The sequence below is a fragment of the Bison bison genome, unplaced genomic scaffold (genome assembly GCF_000754665.1).
Source record: "Bison bison bison isolate TAMUID 2011002044 unplaced genomic scaffold, Bison_UMD1.0 scf7180017864280, whole genome shotgun sequence".
Classification (NCBI taxonomy): Eukaryota; Metazoa; Chordata; class Mammalia; order Artiodactyla; family Bovidae; genus Bison; species Bison bison.
In genome coordinates, this window is record NW_011494852.1 from 2834666 (window position 1) to 2843484 (window position 8819).

General features: G+C 53.5%; 1 protein-coding gene across 2 annotated transcripts in view; it reads left to right on the forward strand.

Moving 5' to 3' along the window:
* The window catches only part of GPI (glucose-6-phosphate isomerase), a 33134-nt gene that overhangs the window by 17604 nt on the left and 6711 nt on the right, over nucleotides 1-8819 (forward strand). The gene's annotated exons all lie outside the window — the stretch shown is intronic.

Below are 8819 nucleotides of genomic sequence, written 5' to 3' on the forward strand. Positions count from 1 at the left end.
AGGGGCAGCTGGAGGTGGCAGAGAGGAGGTGCCAGGCCTGGGGCTGGGTGGGGCCCCGCTGGGCAGCTTGCAGAGCCAGCACTGCTGGGGGGCAGAGCTGTGGGCCAGTCTAGCCACGAGTGGTCCCACAGGCTCATCTCTGCTGAAGCCACCATGGGTGCCAAGCAGTGAGCCAGAATTGTCTCTGCGGCTGGCCTGAGTGCAGCCGTGGTGTAGGAAAGGCTCTGGCGGCAGAATGCAGGCAGGCTTGGGATGCAGGGATGCAGTGCAGGGAGTGGTGTGGGTGCAGTGGGTGTGACTCTAACACATGACCTTGGCAGGTGTACCTAAGAGAGCATCCTCTAATCTAGGGATTTCGCCCTGGGGCCGATTCCAAGCCCTTATACCGCAAGCTCTCTGCTGAGTGGCAGCATCCGAAGATGTAACCTCCTTTGAAAGCTATAAAGGCCTTGGAGTCTGGGAGAGAATTTAGCCCTCGTACCCTAAGATGTTTCTTGTGTGTAATGAGTTAACTTCTTTCTAGAATGGGACTAGTTATGTACCATCCTTGGAAGAATTGAGAAGAGTCACTCAGATCCTTGTCTGCGTCTCATGGCTCAGATGAGGAGCCCCGGTCGAGAGAGACTGTGCAGCTGCTAACAAATGCATGCATGCCTGAAACAGGAAGGGGCGCCTTCCTCCTGCATGCATGCCTGAGACAGGAAGGGGCGCCATCCTCCTCCTCCTCCCTGGGATCTCGAGCCTGAGCAGGTGGTGGTCAGGGCCGTGCAGGGGCTCCCGTGAGCCAAGGAGTCCGGCAGAGCGGGGCTGTGTCCCAGCCTGGGTTTTCACTGCCTGTAACCACCCAGTCTGAAGAGATGAGTTGAAGTGTGGCTTAAACAGAGACCTGGGTCTCCCAGGTAAGGCCTAAGAACACAGGAACATGGAGCTAGGACTGGCTAGTGAGGTCCAAGTGCCTCGAGTGGGCACAGTAGAGGCCTCGGGCCAGGCCAGACATAGCTGGAGGGACCTGCATGTATATTGCTGAATTGAGAAGGTGACATCTGAGGAGCCAGGGACAGGTGAAGTTTCTGGACCTAGGGTCTCTCAGGTGAGAGAGAATCATCAGAATAGATACAGGGATATTGTGCTGGCTCTGAGGTAAGATCGGAAGAGTTCAGTCTGGCGTAAGTGGTGAGGACTCCTCAGCTGTGTCCAGGGGGTGCAGCCATGGTCCAGGGTCCATGGGGCATCCTTGAGTGTCGGGCTTAGGCAGAGGTGAGGTGGTAAACTGGGGGGACTGTCAGGGCTCAGCCAGAGTCAGCACATATTGGGGGGCTCATTTTGGCTGTTGCTGTCTGAAGAGGAGCCAGGACAGGTGCACGTGATGTCTGAAGAGGCAGCCCCAGGATGGGTAAAGGTACAGGGGAGATTCTGGAAGAATTCAGATGTTTATTCTGTCAAGTGGCGTCTGAGAAGCCAAAATTATGGACAGGTACTTAGACCTGGGTCTGTGAGCTCAGGATGGGTGTATATAGTGGGATCTCTCTGACTGGCTCTGAAGAGTGAGCCTCAGGTACTGGATGGCTGATCACTCAAGCGAGGCTGTTAGAACTCAGACGAGACAAACATGGAAAAGTCCCCTGAGCCAGGTGAGCCTCTGGGTTCTCAGCATCCTGACCCAGTGAGACAGGCAGAGCTCAGGGTGTTGTCGAGGCCTCTCGGGTCGCATGACCAGCCCAGGACGTGTCAGTGGCATTGGGGTCTGGCTGGGGTAGGGTTTGAGGTGCCCAGATGAGGGAATGGTAGGAATGTACCTGGTTATCAAAGGTAAGGACTGGAGAGTTGGGACAGGTGAAGACAAGTGAACTGCTGAGGAGCTGCGTCACTAAGATGTGGTGGGAGAGGCTAATGGTAGACAAAGGTCTCTAGAAGTGTCAGAGGCACAAGTCACTCAGACCCTGTTTGGCACCAGTGGACTCTCACCAGGCTTCCCTCGGGCCACGGCAAGCAGCCAGGAATCTGTCAGGTCTCCGGGAAAAGTCTTCAGGTTAGGTTTGTACAGAGGGGTCTGCTAGGGGTCATCTGTAAAGCTACATCTGTTTGAGGTCTCATAAGCTAGAATCAGACGAGGTGTATATAACTCGGTATCTTGGGGAGACCCGAGGAACTGAGATTAGACAATATCTGGGCAGAAGTGGGTTGGTCAGATAAGGACACTGGAGCCAAAGATAGTCAGAGACAGAGCTGAGTCTGACAGGTGGGCTTAGAAATCCACGATTGGGTCCAGGTCAGAACTGTGTCCTCAGTTGTCCGAGCAGTTCTGGTGACTCAGGGCAATGGCCCAGGGGCCCCTGGGAAAAGATTGAAAACCTGGAGTCAGGCAAGGAGATGGAGCACTGCATCCATCCATCTGGAAGGTTCGGCAATTCTGTGTCTGTCTCAGGTGCAAAGCAGGTATGTCAGGTAAGGTTGAAGGAGTTGAGGCAAGAGACAGGCTTGTACTCCTGGTTCCTGAACAGGTGAGGTCTGAGCTGTTGAGGTTAGTCCCTGGCTTGTACTCTGAATCTGAGGAGCTGAGGTTCAGTGCAGGTAGATAGAACTGAGTTTTTCAGGTTAAGTCTGTAAGCCAGAGGCAAGCTGGAAGTAGGCTGAAAAGCCATGTTTGGGTTCATTAAATTCTGTCCCATAGTTGAGGTCAGGAACAAGTAGGTAGATCTGTCAAGTGAGGCCTGAGGAGCCAGAGTTAGGCTTATCTAGAAAGAACTGGATTTCTTAGATGATCTCTGAGGATATACAGTGAAGACAGGTGGATAGAGGGAGGTGTCTCAGGTGAGATCTCAGGAGCTGGGATTGGGCCCAGATGAATAGAGCTGGATCTCCCAGGTAAGGTCAAGATAGGTAGGTAGAACTGCTTCTTGGCAGATGTCTCATGATGATGAGTTGTGCCCGGATGCAGGTATGTGGAATTGAGTTTCTCAGGTAAGATCTCTGGAGTCTGCATAGGGGACAGGTTTTATTCTTGGGTCTCACAGGGTGAGTTAAGCACAGGTGAGTAGAATAGAGTTTGTCAGGTAAAGTCTGTGGAACAAGTTTAGGAAACTGGGTCGGTCCAGTGAAATCTCAAAAGTCACAGGTAAGTCCGGGAAAGAACCGAATGTCTTAGATGACCTCTGGCGAGCTGAACTGGGGCAGAGCTAGCCTGTCAGGAGCAGCCTCAGGAGCCAGGAACAAGCACAGGTAGCCAGAGGTGGCTCACCATGTGCAGCTGAAAGACCCAAGGTCATGCACAGGTAGGTAGAGGCAAGGTTGTCCAGCTGCAGGCTCGGGAACCAGGGTCAATCTCAGGTCGGTAGAACTGACTCAGGTCGGTAGAACTTGACGTGTGAACTTGACGGTCACACGTCAAGAAGAACCAGAGTCAAGCACAGATAAGCAGAGCTGGTCCACTAGGTACAGTGTGTAAGGTGCCAGAGTCATTAACAAGTAGACAGAATTGGTCTGCTGGGCATGGTCTGAGGATCCGGGTCATATACAGGTCGGCCAAGCTAGTCTGCCAGATAAGGACTGAAGGTCCAGGGGAGTGTACAGGTAGGCAGAACTGTTCTGTTGGGTATGGTCTGAGGACTCAGAGTTGAGCACAGGTAAGTAGAGCTGGTCTGCTAGGTACAGTACAAGGAGCCAGGGTCATGTACAGGTGGGCGGAACTGGTTCATTGGGTATGATCTGAGGACTCAGGGTCAACTACAGGTAGGCGGAGCTGGTCCGTAATGTATGGTCTGAGGACCCAGGGTCATGTGCAGGTAGGAAGAGCTGGCTGGGTAGGTGTAGTTTGAGGACCCTGGGTCATGTGCAGGTAGGCAGAGCTATCTGCTCAGTATGGTTTGGGGACTGAAGTCAATCACAGGTAGGCAAAGCCTGTGCTAGGTACACTGTAAGAAGCTAGGGTCAGGTACAGGTGGGCAGAACTGTCCCATTGGGCATGGTCTCAGGACCTGGAATCAAGCGCAGGTAGGCAGAAGGTCTGAGGAGATCGAGTCGTGCACAGGTAAGCAGCGCTGGTTTGCACAAGGAGCCAGGGTCAAGAACAGGTAGGTAGATGTGGTCTAGGTGTGGCCTAAAGGTCCAGGGTCGTGAACAAGTAGGCAGGTAGGGTATGGGTAGGTATGGTCCAGTGATCCAGGGCCAAGCACAGGTAGGTAGAACTCGTCCACTAAGTATAGTCCAAGGATTGAGTCAAGCACAGGTGAGAGCACAGGTACAGCACAAGGGGCCAGGGTTGAGAACAGGTAGGTAGAGGTGGCCCACACGGTGCAGCCTGAGGAACCAGGGGCATACAGGTAGGCAGAGCCTGGTCTGTTTGGAATGGTCTGAGGATCCAGGGTCAAGCACAGGTAGGCAGAGTTGGTCTGCCAGGTATGGTCTGAGAGTCCAGAATTGTGTACAGGTAAGCAGAGCTGGTCCGCCAAGTGCAGTCTGAGGATCCAGGGTCATGTACAGGTAGGCAGAACTGTCTGCTAGATATGGCCTGAGGACTCAAGCACAGGTAGGCCCACACGGTGTATCACAAGGAGCCAGGGTCAGGTGCACAGGTGAGCAGAGCTGGTCCGCTAGGTACAGCACAAGGGCTCAGCGTCACGTACAGGTAGGCAGAACTGGTCCGTCAGGCATGGTCTGCCCAGGGTTGTGTACAGGTAGGCAGAGGTATCTGGTTAGATGTGGTCTGAGGAGCCTGGGCCAGAGGCAGGTAGGCAAAGCTGGTCTGCTGGGTACAGCATAAGAAGCTGGTGTCACGGACAGGTAGGCAGAACTGTTCTGCTGGGTATGGTCTGAGGACCCGGAATCAAGCACAGGTAGGCAGAGCTAATCCACTAGGTAAGATCTGAGGAGGTGGAGTCACTCGCAGGTAAGCTGAGCTGGTTTGCACAAGGAGCCAGGGTCAAGTACAGGGAGATAGAGCTGGCCCGCTTGGTACAGCCTCAGAACCCAGGGTCACGTACAGGTAGGCAAAGCTGGTTTATAAGATGTGGTCTGAGGAGCCAGGGTCATGGTCAGGTGGGTAGAACTGGTCTGCTAGGTATGGTCTGAGGATCCAGGGTTAAGCCCAGGTAAGCAGAGCTGGTCCACTTGGTAGCACAAGGAGCCAGGGTCATGTACAGGTGGGTGCAACTGGTTCATAATGTATGGTCTGAGGAGCCAGGGTCAAGCACAGGTAGGCAAAGCTGAGCTGTCAGGTGTGATCTGAAGGTCCAGGTAGTATCCAGGTAGGCAGAACTGGTCCATTGGGTATAGCACATGAAACCTGGTTCCCTAGACATGGTCTGACAGTCCAGGGGCATGTACAGGTAGGCAGAGCTGGCTCAGCAAGTGTGTTCTGAGGGGCCTGGGTCAGAGGCAGGTAGGCAAATCTGGTTGGTAGGTATGGCAAAAGGAGCCAGGGTCAGGTCCAGGTAGGTAGAGGTGGCCCACTAGGTGCGGACTCAGGGTTATGTACAGGTAGGCAGAGCTGGTCCATAAGACGTGGTCTGATGAACCAGGGTCAAGTACAGGTAAGCCGAACTGGTCTACCAAGTGCAATCTGAGGACCCAGGGTCACGTATAGGTAGGCAGAGCTCATGGGCCAGGTATAGACTGGATCCAGGGTAAAGTTCGTATAGGCGGAGGTGGTCTACTAAGTGTGGTCTGAGGAGACAGGGTCACATTCAGGTAGGCAGAATTGTCGTTGGTATGACCTGAGGACTCCGAGTTAAAGCCAGGTAAGCAGAACTGGTTCACAAGGCACAGCACAAGGAGCCAGGGTCAGGTACAGGTGGGTGACGTTGGTCTGCCAGGTAGGGTCTGAAGGTCCAGGGTAACGTACAGGTAGGCAGAGCTAGTCCATTAGGTACTGCACATGAAGCCAGGGTCGTATACATGCAGGCAGAGCTGGTCCCCTAGGTATGGTCTGATCTAGGGTCATGTACATGTATGCAGAGCTGGTCCACTAGGTATGATCAGAGGATCCAGGGTCATGTACAGGTAGGCAGAGCTGGCCTAGCAAGTGTGTTCTCAGGAGCCCAGGTCAGAGGCAGGAAGGCAAAGCTGGTCTGCCAAGTGTAGTCCTGAGAAGGCCTAAGGATCAGGGTCACATGGGCAGAGGTATATAAACATGATCTTAGGTGGGTTTTTGCCCCCAGGGTTCAGGTACAAGTTGGCATCCCTGGACTTGTTAGATGAAATGAATGGGGCAAGATCTAGCCCAGAAATACATAATTGGTGTGATTGGTAAGGCCTGAGAAGGTGACTCAGACACAGGTGGGACCCCCAACGGTAGGATCGATCAGGACACTTAAGTGGGTAGCGTGGACTGTCATCGAGGGAAAGCCAGAGTGATCGTAGGTATGTATACCTAGGTCTGCCTGGGGAGGTCTGTGGAGCCCTTGGGTTCAGGTAGGAGAGGTAGAATATGCTGAGCCACATCGGCCACCTGTCCTTAGCACCCTGGTCCAGTGTGATGGGCAGTGTTGTGGAGGCCAGGGGATCTGTAACCAGTCCGGGGTGTAGTCTGTCACATTGGGGTCTGGTTGGCAGGGTCTGAACTAACCAAGTATGGAAAGAGATTGGATTATACCTGGTTGGAGAAGGTGAGATCTGAGGCTTGTGAGGCTCAGAACTTAGAACTGACTGAGATGCTGCATCTTTAAGGTGTGTTCTGCACTCGCTGCAGGTAAGGGTGAGGTCTAGCGATCTGTGTCTGCAGCTTGACGTTTCAGAGGCTCAAATCAGATACTGGCTTTGTTGGGCTCTTCCCAAAACAAAATTCAGGTCTGAGATCCTGCCCTCAGCCAAGGTCAGCAGCCTGGAATCTGTCAGTCTGAGCCCTGGCCGTCTATTCAGTCCAGTTTCTGGGTTTGAGTCTATTGGGTGAGATCTGAGAGCCTCCGTCAGGCATAGTGTGGTCTGTGGGACTGTGACTGTCAGGTCAGGTTCCCCCAAACCCAGAGCCTTTCTAAGTAAAGAACCCCATCATACTCATCTTTATTACCCAAGCTGAAACGTCTGATCCTCTCACTCTTGATCCTCTCATTGTGCCAATTCATCCTGTTTAATTAACATCCTGAATCAGTGCTATGCATCCGCACCACCCCCTTCCAGGGAAACGTCACTCTTTGGACGACCACTGGGGCTCCCGTGTGGTTTCCTGCTTCCCTTCTCACCTCACCTACAGACTTCTTGGTTCTCCATCCTTGCCTCTTCGCTTCTGCCCACCAGTTTATGACTCCTTCCTTCATCTTCAAAATTGTGCTGCCCGTTTTCCTGCCCAGCCTTTCTCAGCGGGCTTTCAGGAGAGAATTAAATCCTAATGCCCCAGGGCAGCCATTGGATATAATGAATTAGCACCTCTCTTTTGCATCTGGAAGGATGCTAGCCTTGGATCAACCTTGGGAGTATGGAGAAACTAAGTCATTCAAAGCATTTTCTGTGGGGCTTAATTCTCTCACTGTTGAGAAAGGCTGTTCTTGCCACAGAAGCTTTGCATTTGCTGTTCTTGCTCCCGGAATCCTCCTCCCTCTGTGCTTCCCTGAGTAGTACTTGCCCATTCTTCACATCCAGGCTGAAGCACCTTCAGAGTCCTTTCATTATTGGTTTCAGTACTGTATTCCTGTCTTCTAAGCACTTTATCTCATTTTCACATTTATTGGCATTTCATTATTGGTTGTTTCATTTATATCTTTCACCCCCATGGATTGTTGGCATTGCCTATGCTAGGAACTTGGTGGGTACTCCATAAATAGTTGTTAGGAAGATGTGATTGGAGCTCTGAGGATTCCGATGATACAAAGTGGAATCTGCAGTGTGGCATGGGAGGACACAGTGTGGATGGTAGGTCTCGGTCTGGCTTGGGCTGAGGCTGAAGATCAGTCAAGCCCAGGTATGAGCTGCTGGGCCTGTCAGTGTCCCAGGAAGCAGGGCTGGCACAGGTAGGAGCTGTGTCTGTCAGTACAGCCTGGGAGTCGGGGATGGGCTCAGGTACAAGGCACTGGATCTCCTGTCGGAAGAGTCAAGGCCAGACCCAGGTATGAGGCATTGGGCCTGAGGAGCAGGGCCACAGTCAGGTAGGAGGTGCTGGGTTTTTCGTTGTTCAGGGAAGCATGGGCACAGGTAGAAGGTGCTGGGTCTGTTAGTGTTTACGGAGGCTGGACACAGGTATGAGTCACTGGTTCTGTTGATGTCCTAGGAGGCATGACGAGACACAGGTATGGGGTTCTGATTTGTCAGTGTCCAAGGAGGTGGGCTCGGCACTGGATCTGCTGGTGTCTGAGGAGGCCAGACCTGGCTCAACTATGAGGCCCTGGGTCTGTCGGTGTCTGGTGAGGCCAGACCTGTGCAGGTATGAGGCCCTGGGTCTGTTGGCATCTGAGGAGGCCAGACCTGGCTCAACTATGAGGCGCTGGGTCTATCAGTGTCTGGTGAGGCCAGACCTGTGCAGGTATGAGGCCCTGGGTCTGTTGGCATCTGAGGAGGCCAGACCTGGCTCAACTATGAGGCGCTGGGTCTATCGGTGTCTGGTGAGGCCAGACCTGTGCAGGTATGAGGCCCTGGGTCTGTCGGTGTCTGAGGAGGCTGGACCTGTGCAGGTATGAGGCCCGGGTCTGTCGGTGTCTGAGGAGGCTGGACCTGTGCAGGTATGAGGCCCTGGGTCTGTCGGTGTCTGAGGAGGCGGACCTGTGCAGGTATGAGGCCTTGGGTCTGTTGCATCTGAGGAGGCTGGAGCTGGTTCAGGTATGAGGCCCGGGTCTGTCGGTGTCTGAGGAGGCTGGACCTGTGCAGGTATGAGGCCTGGGTCTGTCGGTGTCTAG